Source organism: Podarcis melisellensis (genome assembly GCF_964234715.1).
Source record: "Podarcis melisellensis genome assembly, chromosome: 14".
Taxonomy (NCBI): Eukaryota; Metazoa; Chordata; class Lepidosauria; order Squamata; family Lacertidae; genus Podarcis; species Podarcis melisellensis.
The window spans coordinates 30,335,378-30,356,186 of record NC_138546.1 but is presented as its reverse complement, the minus strand read 5'-3'; the positions used below and the strand labels follow the sequence as shown (position 1 = coordinate 30,356,186).

The following is a 20,809-nucleotide window of genomic DNA, read 5'->3' as shown; positions in this document are numbered from 1 at the left end:
TGGAAGATTCTGCTCTACATCTCACCACTCTTCAGAACTCCCTAGCAAGACTGGTGCCAGCAACCAGCATCTTCTGGTAATTTCCAGGTCCCAGCAGTCAGGCTCCTGACAAGGCTTGTCTTGCCTTTTCCTCAATTGCCCCACCCCCTGACCAGGACGATGTGTCATGTGGCCAGATTTAGCTACCCTTATAATTTCCTGAACCTATGTGTCTATTGCTGGCCACTCAGCACTGCTTTGAGCCAGGTAAGCCAAACCAGACCCACTGACAACCTCAGCCGAGTTTCTGGAAACTACAGGAGTGATGGCGGCTGTGCTCTCATGCGGAGTTCCTGGTTGTGGATTTCCTAAAGACATCTGGTTGGCCACTGCGAGAACAGGATGTTGGACTAGATGGGCTACTGGCCTGATCCAGCAGACTCTTTTGACATTGTTATGATGGGTGCTGCCAGATGATGCATTGTCCAGGGCCCTCTCAAATCTGGATCCCTTCTCCCCCTCTAGGATTTTCTCTTGGAGGCCCATCTCATGCGGGAAGAACTGCCAGTTTAACTAATGCAAAGTTATTTGAAGGATGTGTTTTCAACCTCCAGGTCCCCCTTCAACCCTTTCCTCCAAAAATAAAAGAACAGGATTCCGGGAGCAGAGCATAGGGTCTCTGAGTGGAAACCTACACCCTCACTGGCTTAATTTAAAGACCCACAGCAAGGCTCCCTGCCTCTTTCAGGAAGATCTTTGTTTTACTCTTAGTAAAGTCACCACACAAAGCAGCCCATTACTTATGCATTCTCTCTCCCTGTGTCCCCCCCCACCATCGCCTCGTTCCCCATACACAAGAAGGTGAAAATAATAGAATAAACATCATATACTTCATTATGATATCGGTTTACACTTCTAGCGTGCACAGAAAGAGGCCATTTCATCAAGCTAATTGCCTGAAAGTAAAAGAGAGGGAACTTTGGCTATTAGTCTATTATGGGGCTTTTTTCTTAATCACAAATAGGGGGCTGTGGATCCCCAGGGAGGATGTGTATTTCTAATTTACAATTGAACCACAGATCCAAGCAATCAATCTTGGGCAGCACTTTTACAGTATAATTGCTGCAACATCACAAATAAGAGAGAGTCAACGCCGAGTTTCAGCTTAGAGGTAGAGGATATTTACTAGGCATTGGTTTAGGATGGGGAGGGGGGGAACAGAGAGTCACACACACACACACAGACTCCACAGCCATGAATATGCAATGAGGGCTCATTAGTGCCCTTGTGTTGCCATGACGAATGGCATTATCCCCAGACCGGTGCGGCCTAAACATGAATTTTATAACGACCCATTTATCATGACTTGTCATGGGCTTCTTTACTGTATCTTCCAGTAGCTTCTGTACCTTTCTTCACGTTGACATCAGAATTCTCCCTCCGCTCTTGTACCGTTGACTTGATTATGGGCTCCTAGTTCTCCTTAAACAGTGAATGCTTATATAAAAATACATGCAAGGTCAGCAAGATGCTTCCACAATGGTAGAACTCATGGAACAGGTGGTCTCTGGGTCAGGGAGAGGGGTGCTTTCCTGGAGTTGTGGCAGGGTGGGTCAAAGATCCATTACTATTTCTGCAGCAGGGTCCTTGTCTCAAGCATGCTAGAGCTGCCCAATCAGCATGAAAGGAGAGGGTTTTAGTGACTGAGAATAAGTCTTCTCACCCTTTGTGCTGATTGGAGCCAATCAGAGTGAAAGGAGGTGAGTCAGCCACTGAGGACTGGTGCCCAGCGTCATTCTGAAGAATGATAAAACACTGAGGGAAGAGCACTAGAATCCAGCAGTGAAGTTGGATGGTGGGAAATTCAGGCCTGACAAAAAGGACTTCTTGATATAGTGCATAGTGAAATTATGGCATTTGCCATCAAAGCCCTGCCAGTGCTGGCCAGTGGTTAGGATTGCAGCCTAATAGGATCTATGGCAAGTAGTAATAATTTATGAAATGGCAGCTTTAAGATGGGAGCTGCTTTCCTACCACTTTTCTCCAGGGTTGCTCCATTGGCAACTCCAAGGTGTTGATCAAAGGAAAGAAAACTAAACACATAAATAAGAAGAAGAGGAGAGAGGAAGTAAACAAGAAACTGTCCATGGGACATTCCAACTTTAGGCTTGGAAGCAAATGGAAGAGGTTTAGAGCAAACAATTTGCTATAGAATGTTATGTAAGATTTTAGATTCCTGGGACAATAAGATAAAGAAAGAATTTAGTCTCGATATCCTTCTGGTAAAACTTGCCAGTTAGCTATGCACAGCTTAATATGCTAGTGTTCTCTCTTTCCTCACCCCCCAAAAAAGGTTGCAATCTCCCCTTGCATATTCTGTTTCCCCCTTTTCCTTAACAAACAGGATGGAGCAGGCAAACTATATCCCTGTTTGCTCCACACTGGGTCCTTGCAAGCTGCTCTTTAAAAAAAATAAATTCAAATGATTTCAGCTGTCCAATTTGAGAGAAGTTAACACTTTGCTAATTACAACTCGACTTAAAATAAGCAAGGCAAGCCCTCTTTGCCTTCTCTGCTACCGCTGTCTTTACTGACATCTTCAGTCATTAATGAGTTAATAAGAATCTCGGCCTCATCTGCGGAAAGATAAGGCTAGAAAGAAAGAAGAGCATTGTACACATAATGACAGGTTCCCTGTTGCCTCCTAAGATGCCATGGGTCAGCCATGTTAAGAATGTGTGTGTCCAATCATCTGCTGATGTTTATCAGAGGGGCCTGGAGCGCAACCTGACACAGGGCAGTTGGGGAGTTACAATGAATAAAGAATGGCTCTCCTGGCTTGTTGGCGGCTGTGTGAGAGCACAAGGGGAGGGTGAGGAGGGGTGAGCTATATATACTAAAACACGATGACATGAGCAATCAGTAAAGCAATTACAAGACAAGTTATTGGATGAAAATGGCGCAAGGCTTCTGGGGCACTTTGAACGTGGGATCTGGGGCGGTCCAGCTCACCGCAAGAGGAGGGCTTAACTCTTCAAGCACCTAGATGAATGTCTAACCCTATAGGTCACAGTGGCAGCAAGGGGAAATAACGGACATGGCATTGCCCGGAAGTGTTGGGTGTTGATCCAGCACTGTGTAACTTGTGGTGTCCAAGTCTGAATATAGCTGCAACTCTTGGGGATTAGGAACCAGGGCAGGCTCAAGGTTGCTGTGTTAATTCACAGAGCCCTGAACAACTTGGGACCAAATTAGCTTAAGGACCACCTGATTCTTTATGCTCCACCTCAATTGCTGAGACTCTCTGAAGGGGCACTTTGGACGGTCCCCCATGTCCCTGAGGGTTAGTTGACCTTTACCAAGAGCTGAGCCTTTAGTGTGCCTTTGGAACTCCTTGTCAATAGAACGCTGGCAGGAGTCATCCCTGCTTTCTTTAAAAAAATGTATTTTTTCAGACTGGTCTTTGACCCACAATCTTTTCTTTACCAACCAGTTTTTCTTCTTTTCTTTACCAACCAGTTCTTACTGATATTATTGCAGTTTTGTGGAATTTTTTTAATACACTGCCTTCTTGTATTTCCTATGAAAATGCAGTTGATAAATATTTGAACAAATAAAATAAACCTAGTAATTTAGGAAGTTACCTTCTACCAAGTCAAGACCATTGCTCCATTTAGTATTGGCTACGCAGACATATGTCCGTATCATGAGACGTGGTTTGTAGATTCTGAAATATTGTTTCCTGTGTTCTATCACTGCATGAAGATTGATGCTGCAGAATTTAGTGCCTCCCTCCCTCCTGGTCAATCTTATAGCCCTTATGGCTGTACACAGAGATTTGTAATAAGGTGCGGCCATCATACATGCACTGTTGGCAAACGCTCTTGGGGAGACGGCGACTCCCCCAGAAATTACCAGGCTATAAGGTAAGTCTATGATCTCACTCTCTGCCAAGGAGAACCTAAGGGGATTTTGTTTCTGACACCCCTGTCGATTGAAAATGAACAAAACCAATGCATGTTGACTCATGACATTGGGTGTCATGTTACTTCCTGCTGCACATGTTCTACAGACTTATAAAGGTTACTGGTTTAAGGGAGTCATTGTTAGGTTAGGGCTATGTTAGTTGTATAAACCAGTTGGTAAACCTCAGCCCCAGGGGGTCAAATATGGCCCTCCAGGTCTCTCTGTTTCTCTTTTGGGGTCCTCCCCAGACATATCCCAGTTCTACCTGGATGAAGGTGGGAATATGTGTGTGTGTATCCTACTATACAAAGCTAAGAGTCACAATTGTCACTTTTCCTCTGTCCCACCCATTTTTGCCTTTTATTCTGCACACCACTGGCATGTGGCTCCTGAAAGATTGTCAGCAAGGGAATGTGGTCCCTAGGCTGAAAAATGTTCCTCACCTTTGATGTAAATAAAAGTAAAAAAACTAAAACTAGTAATAATATCAGTGTGGCCAAGGTCTGAATAATCAAAGAACTTGGGGTGGGAGGTGGGATTGGGGGGGGCTCAGTAGGAATTTTAAATAAAGGCTGTTTGCTTTAGAGCTAAGAGACTTCTTCAAAGGCTTTCTCCCCACACCCATAGATTTTAAAAATCGAGCATTTAAAAGTGTATTTCTCTTGCGTATTCCTAACACATGCTTTCCTTAAACATAAATCCTGCACCAACCTAGGACTGTTCATTAAATAACAAGCAGGGTTGTGGGTTGTTGCTTTTTTTAAAAAAATCCAACAGTTTAAGAACTCCTTCTTCTTTAATTTGAAAATTAACTTGTTGCCTAAAGGTAACACTTCTCCGTTGACAAAATAATGGTAAGAGATTGACCTTTTCATGAATGGATTACAGGCAAGAAATAATATACTTTGTCACAGAGCATTAACTGTGCCTGTTGAAAAGGTAAAGACTGTGTACAGAGCTTATGATGTCAGTGGCTCCCTTAAAAATATTAATTATGTCAGTTAAAACACTTGAAGTCGTTGAGTCGGTGTCACATCCTGATGACTGGCATCTCTTAAATTCTCCTGCTTACAGCTCCATCTCAAAGAAAACAAAAGTAGTCATTGGGGGCGGGGGAGGGAAGAAGAGAATCCCCCTTTCTGTTCCTGAACCCAAGAGCCTGCTGGAATATGGACAGCAAATGTGGAATTCTTCTAAGGAGGCGGGGGAGAGAATTTAGTCCCGATTCGTGATGGGTATCATGTTACCTTCAGCTGCACATGTTCTTAAGACTTGTGGATGTTATTGGTTGAAGTGGGGGGTTATTTTCTGTACCGTGTTAGATCTACACATTGCTTATTTGAATGCAGAATCTGGGCCCCTTTGGACCGCATCTGATTTTTTTTTGTTTGTGCATGTAACAGGCTATGCTTTATTTATTTATTCTGATTTAGAAAGATTTATAAACTCCCTAATCAAACAGCTCTCTAAGCTGTGTACACAATAAAACTGCAGATAAGACACAGCTAAAAGCCACAAAACTATTAAAAAAAACAAATATAAGTAAGACAATTCTAATTAAAGCACAGATAAAATCAGTAAAACTTTTAGAACCAAGATAGGCAACTGAATTATATGTTCTGGGTTGGCTTGCATCTAAAACCACTTAGTGAGGCTGCCTGCTTAATGTCAAAGGACTCTGAAAGACCTCCTGCCCCGTGTAGATCTCATTTATTTATTTAATACCCGTCTCTTCCTCCACAGAGAGTCCAGGGCAGCAAACAGAAACAAAAGTTAAAAACAACAAAAAAGCAAAAACATTCTAAAACATTTAAAACATTCAAAAAACTATTGCAATTAAAAGCATCTAAAAGCAGTTTCAGGGACACGGGTGGCGCTGTGGGTAAAACCTCAGCGCCTAGGACTTGCTGATTGTATGATTGGCGGTTCGAATCCCCGCAGCGGGGTGCGCTCCCGTCGTTCGGTCCCAGCGCCTGCCAACCTAGCAGTTTGAAAGCACCTCTGGGTGCAAGTAGATAAATAGGGACTGCTTACCAGCGGGAAGGTAAACGGCGTTCCGTGTGCTGCGCTGGCTCGCCAGATGCAGCTTGTCATGCTGGCCACATGACCCAGAAGTGTCTGCGGACAGCGCTGGCTCCCGGCCTATAGAGTGAGATGAGCGCACAACCCTAGAGTCTGGCAAGACTGGCCCATACGGACAGGGGTACCTTTACCTTTACCTTAAAAGCAGTTTCCATTTAAAAAACCCCCACATTATTCCATGCAGTGGTCACGGGGCTGGCCAGAACAGTCACCAAGTGCAAGCGTGAACAGGAATGTTTTCAAATTCCTCCTGAAAGTTAATGATGATGGAGACAGGCACACCTCACTGGGGAGGGCATTCCACAACTGGGGAAACCAGGGAAGAACACTGGGATCAGTTGGATTTGGCACTGCACCCTGCATAGGGTGGTAACTGGAAAAAGTCATTTTCTTGTATTGACACTATATAAGGCATATATAAAACGGGACTTAGAAGGATATTGTATTAGATACCCGGGGGCCAGATTGTTGTGGGTGGAAGTGTCTGAAACTGACCCCTGAAGAAGCAGCACCTGGCCTCATCCTGGGACACTGCCCTCCTTCCCAGACAGAGAGCATATGCAGAGGAGAACAGTAGAAGAGATGTACCTGGTCTACCACACAGGCATCCTGCACTATTCAAAGTTCACTGAATTTTGCGAGGCAGATCTCCAACCATGGGGGGGGGGGAGGAGATTGCTTGCAGAACAGATCTGGATGCAGGAAAAGCAGCTAAAAGCAACATTGGGAAAAGGCAGTACCACTCCCAACTTGTGGAACAAGACCCTCCTGGCAGTGGAGGGTGGCCCAGTATAGCAAATGGGGCACTGCCCACTAACCTAAGCTTGTTCTCAGCCCTGCCCCCACCTGTCTGCCTTCCTAATTACAATCAGGACAGAGGATAGTGCTGTCAGACAGGTTCCTCCTCTGTCTTAGTATTGTCTCTTGTAGAACTCAGCAGGCAGGAGGATGAGGACAAAACTAGAATTAGTTGGCTCTGCCTGTCATCAGCTCTGGCTCCACCTACTTTTGGGCTCCCTGCCTCCCACTCCAACAGTCTCTATGGGCACCTGTTGCCGTGGGTCTATGGTGGCCATTTTCTGGGAGACTCTCTCTCTCCCCATGAAAATGAAAATTTGTCAGCATTTTAGAGAGAATTTTTCCTAACCTTCAGATTTTGTATGCACTTTTGACTTACAGACACATTTCTGCAAGCAATCTCTCCCCCCACCCATTTATGCACATGATTGGAGAGCTGCCTCGCAAAATTCAGTGAACTTTGAATAGTGCAGGATATTGTTTCGGTATTGCATTTAGTTTCAATGCATTTGGTAGTTTCCCCTTTAAATGTGAACTGAATTGATCTTCTCCCCCATCCCTACTGAGGAGTGTGGCTTGTGGAAAGGAGCTGTAGGGAGTTCCAATGGTCAGATATAAAGGCTTTCAGGGACCCCATTTGGCCTCAGAGCCTGAGGGTCCCCTTCTCTGATATAAAGTAACTTTGAGGCTCCACCCTTAAAGGAACAGGCAAATACGGAGCCTAGGCACTCATGGTGAGTTAATTCAGCAACACCAAGACCTGCATTAAACAATGTTTGGAAGATGAAGAGTTTAAAAGACCCTGAGAAATAAACAAAACAACGGGTATTCAACCTGGTACTGAAAAGACCACAAAGTGGGTGACAGGGAGAATATTTCACAGCCAGGGAGCCAACACTGAAAGGACTTTCTCCAATAGTTGCCCCTTTGCTTGCTAGGTGCACCCAAGAAGGGCCTTGGAGGATGATCTCTAGTCCAGGTAAGTATACATAGGAAGAGACAATCCTTAATGTAGAGCAATAGAATTGTAGAGTGGGAAGAGACACCAAGGTCATCTAGTCAAACGTCTTGCAATGCAGGAACCACAGCTAAAGAATCCCTGACAGATGGCCATTAAACCTCTGTTTAAAAACCTCCAATGAATGAGTGTCTGTCACCTTCCAAGTTAGTCCATTCCACTGTTGAACAGCTCTTGCCACCAAAAAGTTCTTCCTAATGTTTACTCAGAGTCTCCTTCTTATCATTGGTTCTGGCCTGGGGAAACCCAGACAGATGGGGGGGTAGAAACTAATAATAATAATAATAATCCTATCCTCTTGAGTAACAGGAAAGAAGCCCTTGTGACAGCCCTTCAGATATAAGAAGATGCCTATCGTATCACCTCTAGGTCTTCTCTAGGTCAAAGATACCTAATTCCCTCAACCATTCCTCATAAGGCTTGGTTTCCAGACCCTTGTCCATCTTGGTTGTCCTCCTCTGCACACATTCCAGCTTGTCAATCACCACACCACCTTTATTAAACTGTGGTGCCCAGAACTGGACACAGTGCTCCAGGTGGGGAATCTCACTTTGAACTGAGTTGGAAGATGGGCTGGAAGGGATGGCCCTTCCTTGCAGAAAATTTAGGCAGATAGGAAGCTTTTTATGGGGACACTCCCAGCTCTACCTGAGTTGCGAAGACCTTCATGCCCTGCCACTGAACTATGGCCCTTCCACATAGCTCTCAAGTTCTGTCTCCATGATATGCAATAAATGTATAAATGCCCAACATTCCTTCCTCTGTAGAAGTTCAGAAAAGTTCTATGCGGTGACTAAACCACACGGGTTTGGGGTTTATTATGCAGATGGATTCTGCACTCTTCTGTTTTTCACCCCCTCCCTTTTATCCACTTTTTGTGGATAAAATGTTTTGAATTAGAATAGCTTACTCAAGGTCACTGAAGGCATATGGTCCTGCTCAAAACTTTAAACAAAACATTAGTTTTTACAACCCTTTGTAATTTGGTATTGTATACAACACGGTCATCGACGGGCTCACTGTAATCTTTTTCAGTGGGTGACAGAAATATGAGAGGCAAATTTATAAGCCATTTAGTGAAGCATTTAATCAATTTCATGCATAGGAAATAACTCCAATTGCTTTGCTTTATCAATCTTCCTTTTATTCCCCCACCCCGCCATCCTGCAGAAATGCTGTTGTCGTGCTTTCCAGATATACGGAAAAGCTGGAACAATTGAGAACGGATGCAGACTCTTGCAGCGCATCAGGAAACTTCTGAGGACCAACTTAGTTTGCCATTCATTGCCAGCTTCAAGAATCCCATGTTTTTGGAAACTGTGAACAAATTTCCAGGGAGGGTGCAGTGAGGAAGAATTTTGAACATTTGCAGAGAGCAGCGCAGCACCATAGTTATTTATTAAACCCTCCTAGCCTAGAATGACCTCCTGACATTGCACAGAGGAGCAATTCCTAAAGTACCCACAATGGCTCAAACATATATAGGTGATCTAGGTAGCTCTGCCAGGGTGCCAAAATTAGGAAGGGGCCATATCCCAAAGGCAGAACATATGGCATGCAGAAAGTCTCCACTCCAGGCTCCATGATCCTGACTTAAATCAAGGGCAAGGGAGGGGGAAATTTCTGTTGAGAGCTGCATCCCCTCAGAGGCAGTGGCGTAGCGTGGGTTGTCAGCACCCGGGGCAAGGCAAGTAATTTGCACCCCCTAACCTGTGGATTTGCACCCCCTAACCCGTGGATTTGTGCCCCCTAACCCCCAGATGTTGCGCCTGGTGAGGCCGGCCCCCCCTGCACCCTCCACACTACGCCACTGCTCAGAGGTAATCTGTTGGTAAGAGCAGGAAGCAAAAAATGGAGCCAGAGCTAAACATACCATTTTTCTTTTCCGTTTTGCTAACCTAGTCTCCCTTCACCCTCCCTCTCCCTAGCACTCTTTCTCCTCTCTCTTTCCCACCCAGGGAAGGGACAAATTTCTCTTGCTGGAGGTCTCAACTGATTGTTTGCAGAGGCCTTATTTATTTGTTATTTACACCGTGTGCAACAATGGCTCTTATTCTTTATTATGATGTATTCATTCATTCATTCATTCATTCTTTTATTCTTTATTTAACCTTTTCAGCATGGGTGGCTAAACTAAGCCTAGGGTTTGCCAATCGGAAGGTTGATGATTCGAATCCCCACAATGGGGTGAGCTCCCATTGCTCAGTCCTGGCTCCTGCCAACCTAGCAGTTCGAAAACACGTCAAAGTGCAAGTAGATAAATAGGTACCACTCTGGTGGGAAGGTAAACAGCGTTTCCGTGCACTGCTCTGGTTCGCCAGAAGCAGCTTAGTCATGGTGGCCACATGACCCGGAAGCTGTCTGCGGACAAACACTGGCTCCCTCAGCCTATAGAGCAAGATGAGCATGCAACCCCAGAGCCGTCTGCGACTGGACTTAATGGTCAGGGGTACCTTTACCTTTTACCACATGGCTCCAGAGATCTGGGCTCCCATAATAATAGAATGTTTGACAAATGCGAAGAGCCACACGCTGACCACTGGATGTTTGTGCCTAACGTGTTCCTTGGTAGTATAGGCTCATGTAGGTTCAGATTAGCGAAGAGCCATTGGGAGAGCTTACGGTATCTTTTCTGAATTTGGTTAGTCCTTTTAAAAAGCCTGCTCAGGATCACTTCATTATTATGCATTATTATGCATGGATCCTGGTCACAGTGACCCTTATTTCTCTGTCTCTGCCCCTTTTCATGCCACCCACCCCGCACCCACCAGCTAATGGCTTTGAGCAGAGTTGTAGAAATGTGGAAAGCATGCGGCAAATCGTACTAGATGAGCGTTCCCCATCCTAGTGCCCTCTAGATGCTTTGGACTACAACTCCCATCATGCTGGTTGGCACTGATGGAATCAAAAACTTATGGAAGACACCTGGTTGGTGAAGGCTGAGCTAGATGATCTGAAGGGGGAAAGGACAGAGAAACTAGATTTGTAGTTGCTCATTTTGACACATTTATAGTACACTCCTCCTATGCATGTTTACTCAGAATTGTTGGTTTAGTAGGGCTTACTCACATTAAGTGTGCTTAGGACTGTAGCATTAAAATGCAATTCTGTGCATGTTTACTCAGAAGTAAACCTGTCTGTGTTCAGCTGGGCTTACTCTAAGGATTGCAACTTTACTGTCAAGCCTACTCCAGCCTAGCAATAAAACCATCTCTCTCTCTCTCTGTTTTCAAAACATAGTATTTTATGGAAGTAATTTATATATGAAAAAGAAGGAGGCGATTCTCAATATTATCTTTATCTTCTAGACATAAAGTCACAAACAACTCCAGTAATCAAAATTTACTACAACTGTAATAGGTTTTGGCACCATTTATGTATTGCAAGAAATGTTAACACAATGTTGACTTCCTGAGCTAGGGCTAGAAAGTTTCTTTTCTTTTTTAAAGCCCAATTTCATTATAAAACATATAGTGTATTCGTGGCTTTTATGATGTCGGAGAGATTAATTCTCATAAATAAGATTGCTTGTACCGTCTTCTAATCAAAAAGCCGACACTATCTGTGATGGTGCGCAAGCGAAATAAGAAGAAAAGTATTTCAGTATGTAATATGTGTGGCATCAGGGGCAATGGGCAATGAGGGCATAAATGCAGTAGGACAGCTGTGCTTGATTTCTGTCACTGCATAATAATAATAATAATAATAATAATAATAATAATAATAATAATAATAATAATAATTATTTATCATTTATATCCCACCCATCTGGCTGGCTCCCAACAGAATATTAAAAATATGAGAAAACATCAAACATTAAAAACTTCCCTAAACAGGGCTGCCTTCAGATGTCTTCTAAAAGTCAGATAGTTGTTTATTTCCTTGACATCTGATGGGAGGGCATTCCACAGGGCGGGTGCCACTACCAAGAAGGCCCTCTGCCTGCTTCCCTGTAACCTTACTTCTTGCAGGGAGGGAACTGCCAGAAGACCCTCGGAGCTGGACCTCAGCGTCCAGGCTGAAAGATGGGGTTGGAGACGCCATTTAGGGCTTTAAAGGTCAGCACCCACACTTTGAATTGTGCTCAGAAATGTACTGGGAGTCAATGTAGGTCTTGCAGGACCAGTGTTATGTGGTCTCGGCGGCCACCAGTCTAGCTGCTGCATTCTGCATAAAGAGATGGGCAGGCTATTAATAGAAATGGAGATACTTGATAACTTTTTCACTTTATGGAAGGTTGCTGAGCCTTTCTGTCATGTCATTTAAATTAACTGGTGCAGCCATGTTCAAATTTGTAGTGATAGCACTCCTCAAGGAAGTTTCAAGTCCTCATGATGGAACAGAGGGTTTTGGAGGTGGGGAGGGGGTGTTGTAGCACTGTGCCCTAGAAGACAAAAACCATCGAATTAAATAAGGCCCTGACATTATTACAGCATTCTTTATTTCAAAAGATTTTGTATTTCTTTTCTAGATTGGGTCAAGGTGCAAATGATCAGTACACCATACATGGGAATACTGGTACAGAGGAAACTGGGTGGGTATGGGAGATGCAAGGCAGCCTGTGGATTTGATAACCTCTCCTGCTAAAAACTGATCAATGGAATAATGGAGCAAGGCAGAGTTTACTGGCTGCCGGTACATTGATGCTGGCTACATACAAGAACTCTAGTTTTACTGGTTAGATCAGTAAATTACAGGCCGCTGAACAATCCATCCCCTATGGGAAGGCCCTAATGGAACCTGCATCAGCCAATTGGAAGTTTTCCTCAGAAGGTTCATTCTGCACATGCACCTCCCCGATTGGTCCCTCTATCCTGCCTCCTCCCATCACCAATTCCTTCCTTTGGAATAGTCTCGTTGCCTTGCCCTCAGAAAGCAATTCTGTAAACATGGATTATGCGATATAAAGACCAGCTTTCCTCCACTACAATTATGTCCCTGGCTAATGGTAGTGTCTGGCCAGCTCGCTTCCTTGGCCATTTAAAGGGACACTCACCCTGCTTTCCAAGTCGGCATCTATCAAAGAGACACATTGATTTCCTTTCTAGGGGGAAGCACATATTTCTTCCCTCTTCCTAAGTAGATAAATCTGACAGCTTTTAATCAAATGTAGTTGTTCACAAGTAGAGAAATGTTTCCACCAGCACAGAGCAAAACATTAAAAACACAACAAAAAATAATCTGGTGGTGGCTTTGTTCTGGGCACCCTGCTCTTCCACAACACACACCTGTGCTCTGAAAACCTAAGTGTATGCACGAGCCGTTAACATTTCAGAATGCCCCGAGGGCAGGTTTAACTTTACTACCCTCCCAACATAATACCTTCCTTGTAGTGGTAACCATGAATACTGCTATAGTTAAAGGTCTGCTAGTGGTTCCACCATAAACTCTCCTGTTTTCCAGGTTTTTACAACTCCGCCGTAAAAAAAACTCTCTCCAAGTTGCAGCTCAGCAAGGAAGACGGGATTCAGAGGCGGGTGGGGGAGGCAGGTGAGATACACACGGACCCATCTAGCTTGTAAAATTAGCTTTTCTTGTTTATAGATGTGCTTTCCTTCAGCTCGTGGGTTTGATGCTATGTATGCGTATGTGTGTGGAAGAAAAGCAGTCGAGCCAGCCACCCCCATCAAAACACAATCAAATTTCATTTAATCTAAAAAAGGTCAAAACATTCCCACTTTCTTTTTCTGGTTTAAGCTTGAGTACTAAAAGTCTGGCTAATCATTTTTTATTAAAATTTTCTATTACACATTTTCCACATTTATACATTAGCCAATTAAACAATACATCGAACGTCAACTTCCCTTCCCACTGCTTCCTTGGTTCCTTTTAATATCCCATTATTACTGCATATTCTGATTACTCCATATATAAAAGTCCGGCTAATCAGGTTGGCTGGGAATGTGTCCTAACAGGGCCGGGCCTATCATTAGGCAGAGTGAAGCAATTGCCTCGGGTGGCAATGTTCATTACACCTGATCCTCCTGAACCTCCTAGGAAACACTTTCTGTTGGAGACCAAAGCTATATGCACCACAGGCCTGTTATATACTCACTAAACTGCCTCGCTGCACTCAACTGTACTGAAGTAAGATTCAGCTGCCAGTCCAGTCAGCTTCTTCATCTGAAATTAGGAGGTCACCATCTTGTCCTTTGCCTCAGGAGCTCCTTGCTTTAAAAGATGCTTGGGCTTAAGGTTGGGTGAAGATGTCAATTTTAGTTTCTGTCATAGCACTGGATCAGACTGCAATTAAAAGCGCATATGACTGAGTCCACATTCTGGGAACTGTAGTTTGCTAAGGGTCCTGAAAGTTGTTAGGTGACCCCTAGTCCTTTCACAGAGCAACAGTTCTCAGAGTGGCTTAACAATCAACCCATATTTAAAGGGAAGTAATGGAATTGTGGCTCTGTGAGGGGAATAGGGATCGCCTAACAACTCCTAGCACCTTTCACAGACCATAGTTCCCAGGATTCTCTGGGGCAAGCCTTTGCTGTTTAAAGTGGTGCTATAGTGCTTTAAATGTATGGTGTGACTGTGTCTTCAGTTTCTCATTTTTTCCAGTCTTCCACACTTATTTGTCCACACTTCCACATCACTTTATGATTTTTTTTTTAAAAAATAAATTGGTATAAGTTTCTCATAAGGTATACATATTTTCATGCAAAGTTTCATAATACATACATTTTTGCACAGCAATTTTGACTTAATATGTTTCATTTTTGCAGGCCATTTTCACTAATATATGCATTTTACGCACACGTTTCTCTAGATGGATTTTTGTGCGCATAACATGGCTAGAGAACTGCATTGCACAATCTAGAAGACTGTGCATTTCGGAGGATAACTGTTTTTCAGTTTGTGTATTGTTTCGGGAAAATATGAATTTTCACCTTTCAATGTAAATGGAATCCAATTCTTCCCCGCATCCCTGTTCAGCCACCATAGCATTGCTAGAGTGTGTTACTTCTGTGGATCCTCAACTCACAACCATCTCTGTGTCTCAAAAGAGCAGAAAAGCTGCATTACTGATTTGAAAAGTAAATTTCAAGGTTTCTTTTCTATGTGGTTCCAATGGGGGGTGTTATCCATCCATCCCCCTTTTAGTTGATTGTTAGACACCTTGAATTATTTGCATGATAATGCCCCACTATAAATGGATTATATTGTAACCTATTGAGCTTTGTTGGTTTAATGCTGACAATGGCATGATTCGGAAGTAAGATAGCAAATGGACTCTTTAGAGAAATTTCTTTTGATAAGCATGAGGCAAAGAAGTTGGGTGGACAGGGAAGATAGAAGAGGCGTTGAATGAGAAGAGTGGCGGTGAAAGGAGAGAAGGCTATACATGAAGCAGGGAGTGTTCTGCTAGGGAAAAAACAACAAATCCAAATTTTGCATCCCTTTCCAGTTGTGATGGATTTGGATACAGGAAATTAATGAATCATTGCAGTATATTTCAACAGGATTTTGTACATTTCTAGGGAGCAGATTGGCCCTTTACCAGCTATAGTAGCTAGCAAAGAAACAAAATAGCTGGGCCATCACTGCCGACAGGCCCAGCAACATCCAAAGGCTGGGGTGGATCGCACCCTGCACCTTGCAGAGTCAGGCTGAGGTTGCTAATGGGCCCCGCACTGGTGGCAGCAACAAGCAGCTGTAGCTCGCCCAGCCCTCCCCATTGCCACCTCACCACTGCACTTACTTGACCTGTGGGTTCTGGATCACAGGCTCTACTGGTCAAAATGGGAGCCTCAGCGACCACCCTCTCCCACCAGAAACAAACCAGGACTGCTCCAACAAAATGCACATGGCAAAAAGGAGCACTAGGCCCTGGTGGGCTGCCCCCTTAGCCGCTTGTGATTGGCCAAGTGGATAGCCAGTCAATCAGGATTTTTCCCCTTCACTTCTCACTTCCCTCTGTGGCCCCCAGACTCTTGCTGTGGCCTCTCATTAATGCATTTTCCTCCTGTGGCCCCCTTAGAATGTCCTGGCCCCCCCCATTTGGGGAGCACTATTAGGGAAACTGCCCTCTAAACCTCAACCAACCCCAATCTTCCTCCCTTCTTATTTACAACCAGTCCAGAGTGTGATGCTAAGTGTCAATTTTCTTTTCCCCCTTAGTCTCAATGTTGTCTTCCTTGTAGAACTCAGAAGGAAGAAGGATGGGGACAAAGATGGTCTCAGTTGGCTCTGCCTGTCATTGGCCTTGGCACCACCTTGGGCTTCCTGTCTTCCACCTTACCAGTCCCAATGGACACCAGGCACAGCTGCCTTCCAGCCCAACACTGGCCCATTAAGACCTCCAACTGATCCAACCAGGCAACCCTTTCGTGATGTCTTATTTAAGTTCCTGTTGCTAATGGTCCACATTTTATTTTCTCTTTGACTCTTTCTTCCTCTTGATGAATTGAGAAATATTGTCTTCAAAAGCACTTTGATCAATGTTTTCTAAAAATAAAGCGAGGAAGTTTCTCTTGGAAAAAAAGAGTTGACAGAGGCCTTTGAAATTGTGGAGTGGAACTAAACTATTAGCCAACCTACTGTGCGCCATCACGAGAAAGCCTGATCCCATTTAAGCCCCACTATGCATTGCCAGAACACTTTAAAGAGAACACGGAACTCGGTGTTTTCTTAAGTCCATGAAGCACAACAACACTAAAAAAGTATATATTTTAAAAAATTGGCTTCTGCACATTATTCACCAAATAAAGAACGTTGACAACAACACAGACTGAAATCTCTTCTCTGTGTGTATGTTTGTTTCTTGCTTCATTGAAGTCAATGGGATTGCACGGATGTCAAAAGAATTTTGCTCTTTGAACGTTTCAGTGCTTTGCTGAAAAGCTTAACCGATACTTTGTTTCACGGAGGCATTTAGTCTAGTTTAGACCCAGGGTTGTTGGTCCCCCACCCATTGCTTTTCTCCAACCACAACTAAAAGAAGGAGGAAAATCCATTAAAATGAAAGCTGGTCACTAGTTAATTTAGAGTTGAATTCACACATATGGGTTTGATATTTGATGACTGTTAGCTCAAGGGGCAATGCCATCCTTAGACACCCATAAAATCATGAACTGGTTGGTTTGGAGGAACTTTTTTTGGGGAAAAACAGTAATATTTTTATCATCATCACCCTCCATTTACACACGTGTGAATGCAGTATCACATTATCACAGATCTGATGAAAAAGATGAAGGAGTTTTAGAATGTCCCACAATTTGCATATTCAGCTGACAATCCTCATGAGTAAAGTTGTCAAGTGTAAAGAAGTCAAAGGCTGTGGATTTGTGTGGGTGACAGATTTATAGGGACTTATTTGTGCACTCCCGCACCCATCCAATGTGGGGCCCTAATCTGACCAGGGACAATCTGAAACAACACAACCCAGATGACTCAGGGCCCTTGCATAGTCTTTAATTGGGGTGACTGAGAGGGTGAGTGATGACGCACCCAGGTAGTCTGAGCTATGTCTCCTCCTCCCCCATTCCCCTCACTGCCCAACCACCCCCTTTTTAAGAGTCCCAGATCCCAGCTTGACCAGAATCTATCCAATTCAGTTCGGGATCTGGGATTTGGCCATAGCTGCTGCACAGACCTAGCTCTTAGCACTATGGCAACGGAAGCCATTGCAAAACTTACCAATATTACCGGTCATGTACAAGACGATTTGAGGCAAGCTACGTTGAGCAGACCACAATAGTGAGCTGAAAAGTTGACACTCATAAAAATGTAGGAATAGCCTTGCTTGATCAGGTCAAAGTCTGATGTAGTTCTGCATTTTGTTTGCATGGTGGCCAACCACATGCCTCAATGGGAAGCCCATCATCTGGTATTCAGAGGCAAGCCACCACTGCCAGTGGAATAGAACTTAGCCATTATGGCTAGTAGCTTTATCTTCCATGGATTTGTCAAATCCTTCTTTAAAGCCATCAAAGTGGCTGAATGCCAGTAATCTCAGACAAATCTTGTATAAATAGAACAATGAGTCCACATCTGCTCATGTCTATTTACTTAGCAGTCACCACATATGGGCCTTGTCTTGGTTTTCACAACATTTTGAAGATCATTTGTGAAAGGTTGTTGCCAAAGTAATCCAAAGTCCTGGCTTTCAGTTCACATCTTTACAGTTCGGAAAGGCAGGTAGCAACTGGCTACTGGGCAAAGCGCCTGGGTCTACCCTGCAGCAGATGACAGGGGGAGGAAGCATGGACCCAGAAGAGGCTGGACATCTGCTGGTTTCTCTGGTACTTTATATCAGGGATGGGGAACCTTTCCCAGCCTAAGGGCCACATTCCTTCATTGTTAACCTTCTGGGGGCCATAAACCAGTGGTAGGCTGGAGACAAAAGGTGGATTGGAACAGAGGCAAAAGTGGGTGGAGCAATGGTTCTGAATCTTATCTTTCTATAATAGGCTATATTCAAGTCAGAGGTTTATATCCATCCTTCTTCCAGGCAAGCATTAGTTCAAACATACATTCCAACCAGATAAAAGCCTTTGATGAGGGCATGTAGGTTCAGGGCTTGGAGGAAGTGAGGGCCAGTTAAAGAAGTTGTGAGGGCTGCATTTGGCTTATGGAGCTGAGTTTCCCAACCATGCTGCCCATGGAGCTAGCTGATGATGGAGACCTCTGCATGCTCTTGGTCTTGGCTCTGAGGAGCAACAATGGTTAGTGATTTGGGGTCACAGGGGGTCAAAGACCCATTACTATTTCTGAAGCAGGGTTGCTGTCTCCAGAGGCCCATTGCCACCCAATTAGCATTAAACCAGAGGTTTTTTTAGTCACTGTATGAGGCAAAGCTAAGTGTTTAGGAAAACTGAAAACACAAGATGCTTCAGTTTCAAGAGAATGGTGTGCAAGTTCTGTTAAGTACAGTGGAACTTCATGGAAAACACAGATTAAGTCATTCTGAAACATGGTATCAGAGCACTTGGAATCGTTTGCCCATGTACGTACACAGAGAAGAGTAGATCTAGATGAAAGGTAACATACGGAGATCTGCATTGATTGTTGTAATACATTCCTAATTACAGTGGTACCTTGGGTTACAAACACCTTGGGTTTCAAACACTTCGGGTTACAGACTCCGCTAACCCAGAAGTAGTATATCGGGTTAAGAACTCTACCTCAGGATAAGAACAGAAATTGCGCGCTGGTGGTGTGGCGGCAGTGAGAGGCCCCATTAGTTAAAGTGGTACCTCAGGTTAAGAACGGTTTCAGGTTAAGAACGGACCTCCAGAACAAATTAAGTTCGTAACCAGAGGTACCACTGTATTATTATTATTATTATTATTATTATTATTATTATTATTATATAAATATAAGATTATTGTATAATCTTAGAAGGGGCATGGCTGTCACGGGGACTGTCATAAAAGGATCCTGCCACTGCGCGCTGGTGGAGCAGGATGAGGGTCTCACAAATGTTTACACCCTCCTTGTCATCTCCAACTCACAGAGAACCACAAAGGCCACAACATAAGAGACATTGTATGCATGAATCAAAGCGAATACTTTACAATTGGCGGTTCACACCTTTTGTGACTTTTATTACCTTCTATCCACTCCGCATCATCATATATGTAATCGACCATTCCCAATGTGATAGTTCAGAAGAACTTTTGTTCACTATGTGGTCATTTGGTGAAAAGGCCTCTAAATGGGAAAAAATCAATAACGCTGATGATGTATTGTGCAAATGCATTTCTGTTGATGCGGCAAACAGATATGATGATGAAAGATCAATTTTTGTGGTGAGGTCCTTGCCTCTCAAGTGATAGCAAAACATTTTTCATACATTTATGCTATTGACATTTGGTAAGATGCAGTGATGCTAGCTGGTGTCAGCTCTCTCTCTCTCTCTCTCTGTGTGTGTGTGTGTGTGTGTGTGTCTGTCTGTCAGACACTTCTGGGCACTGCTTCACAGTGATGTGCAATGATTCGTCAAAAAACTGTGACCAATCCCAACCAACTTTAATCTATGAATGAAGCCTCAAAAGTCTAAGAAAGTATCAAATATAGAAAGAGCTTGAACAAAAACCATTGGCATAGAAATGCATCCAAGAAAGGTAATGTGAGAAGACAGTACTACTGCAATACTCCAAGTAATCTGGAAAGTGTTAAGACTTTGGGCAAGCAGAAACTGTATTAAATAAGAGTAGAATTTACAGAGGGTGATGTGTTAGATAGACAATGAATAGATAATGATCCTTGTAGATAACCTATTGAGACAGCAACTTTATTGTTGGCAGAGAGCATAGGGTTCTACTTGGAAGTAGGGTGATCAGATCAATGTTAGGCCTGGCCCTACCATTAGTCAGAATGAGGTAGCTGCCACAAATTGTAGGTATTGAGTATGGTTATGGTATCCACAAGCTTGTATATTGTGTATCCAACTAAGATTGAATGTAACAGTTCATGCAGCAGATGTTACAGAACTTCTTTTCTCTCTCCTTCCCCCAATTTTCCTCATATCAGCTCTAAGTTAACCCCCATGCCTTTGAAGCAGATAAGGGGGTGGTGTTGGGAGAATACAGAGGAAGAAGAAGGAGGGGAAGTTATCCTGCATAAGCAGACATCCTTCATTCACATGGACATTTTTACCCCCTACTTGACTCAATGATGCCAACTTGAGTTGATTCAAGTATGGTGTGGTGGACAAAGTGTCCATCTTGGAGCAGGAAGACAAGCTTTCAAACCCCTGCTCAGCCTTTGAAGCTCACTAGGTGATGTTGGGTCAATCACCCCCTTTCATCCTACCTCATAGTGCTATTTATAAGGATGAAATGACACAACCAGCTTCAAGCATACTGTATATACAGTAAATAATCATACAAGTCCTGGTGTCCTGCTAAGACCCTTTGATCCAATGGAAGCTTCCATTTCTTCTATGATATACATCCAATTGTGGTTCTCCAGACACCTCTCTCCAACCCATGGGACTAACCCCATGTCATGCACACTCTC

The 20,809-nt window shown here is 43.7% G+C and overlaps 1 long non-coding RNA gene across 4 annotated transcripts in view; it reads left to right on the top strand.

Annotated features, from left to right (window-relative positions):
• The window catches only part of LOC309356935, a 194,065-nt gene that overhangs the window by 52,938 nt on the left and 120,318 nt on the right, over window positions 1-20,809 (top strand). For 3 of the 4 annotated variants that reach the window (XR_014162916.1, XR_014162917.1, XR_014162918.1), the window contains one exon: window positions 9,014-9,495. This is a non-coding gene — a long non-coding RNA (uncharacterized lncRNA). Of the gene's footprint in view, window positions 1-9,013; window positions 9,496-15,964; window positions 16,590-20,809 lie in introns of those variants that run through there. The other variant, XR_014162919.1, reaches the window with a different exon arrangement.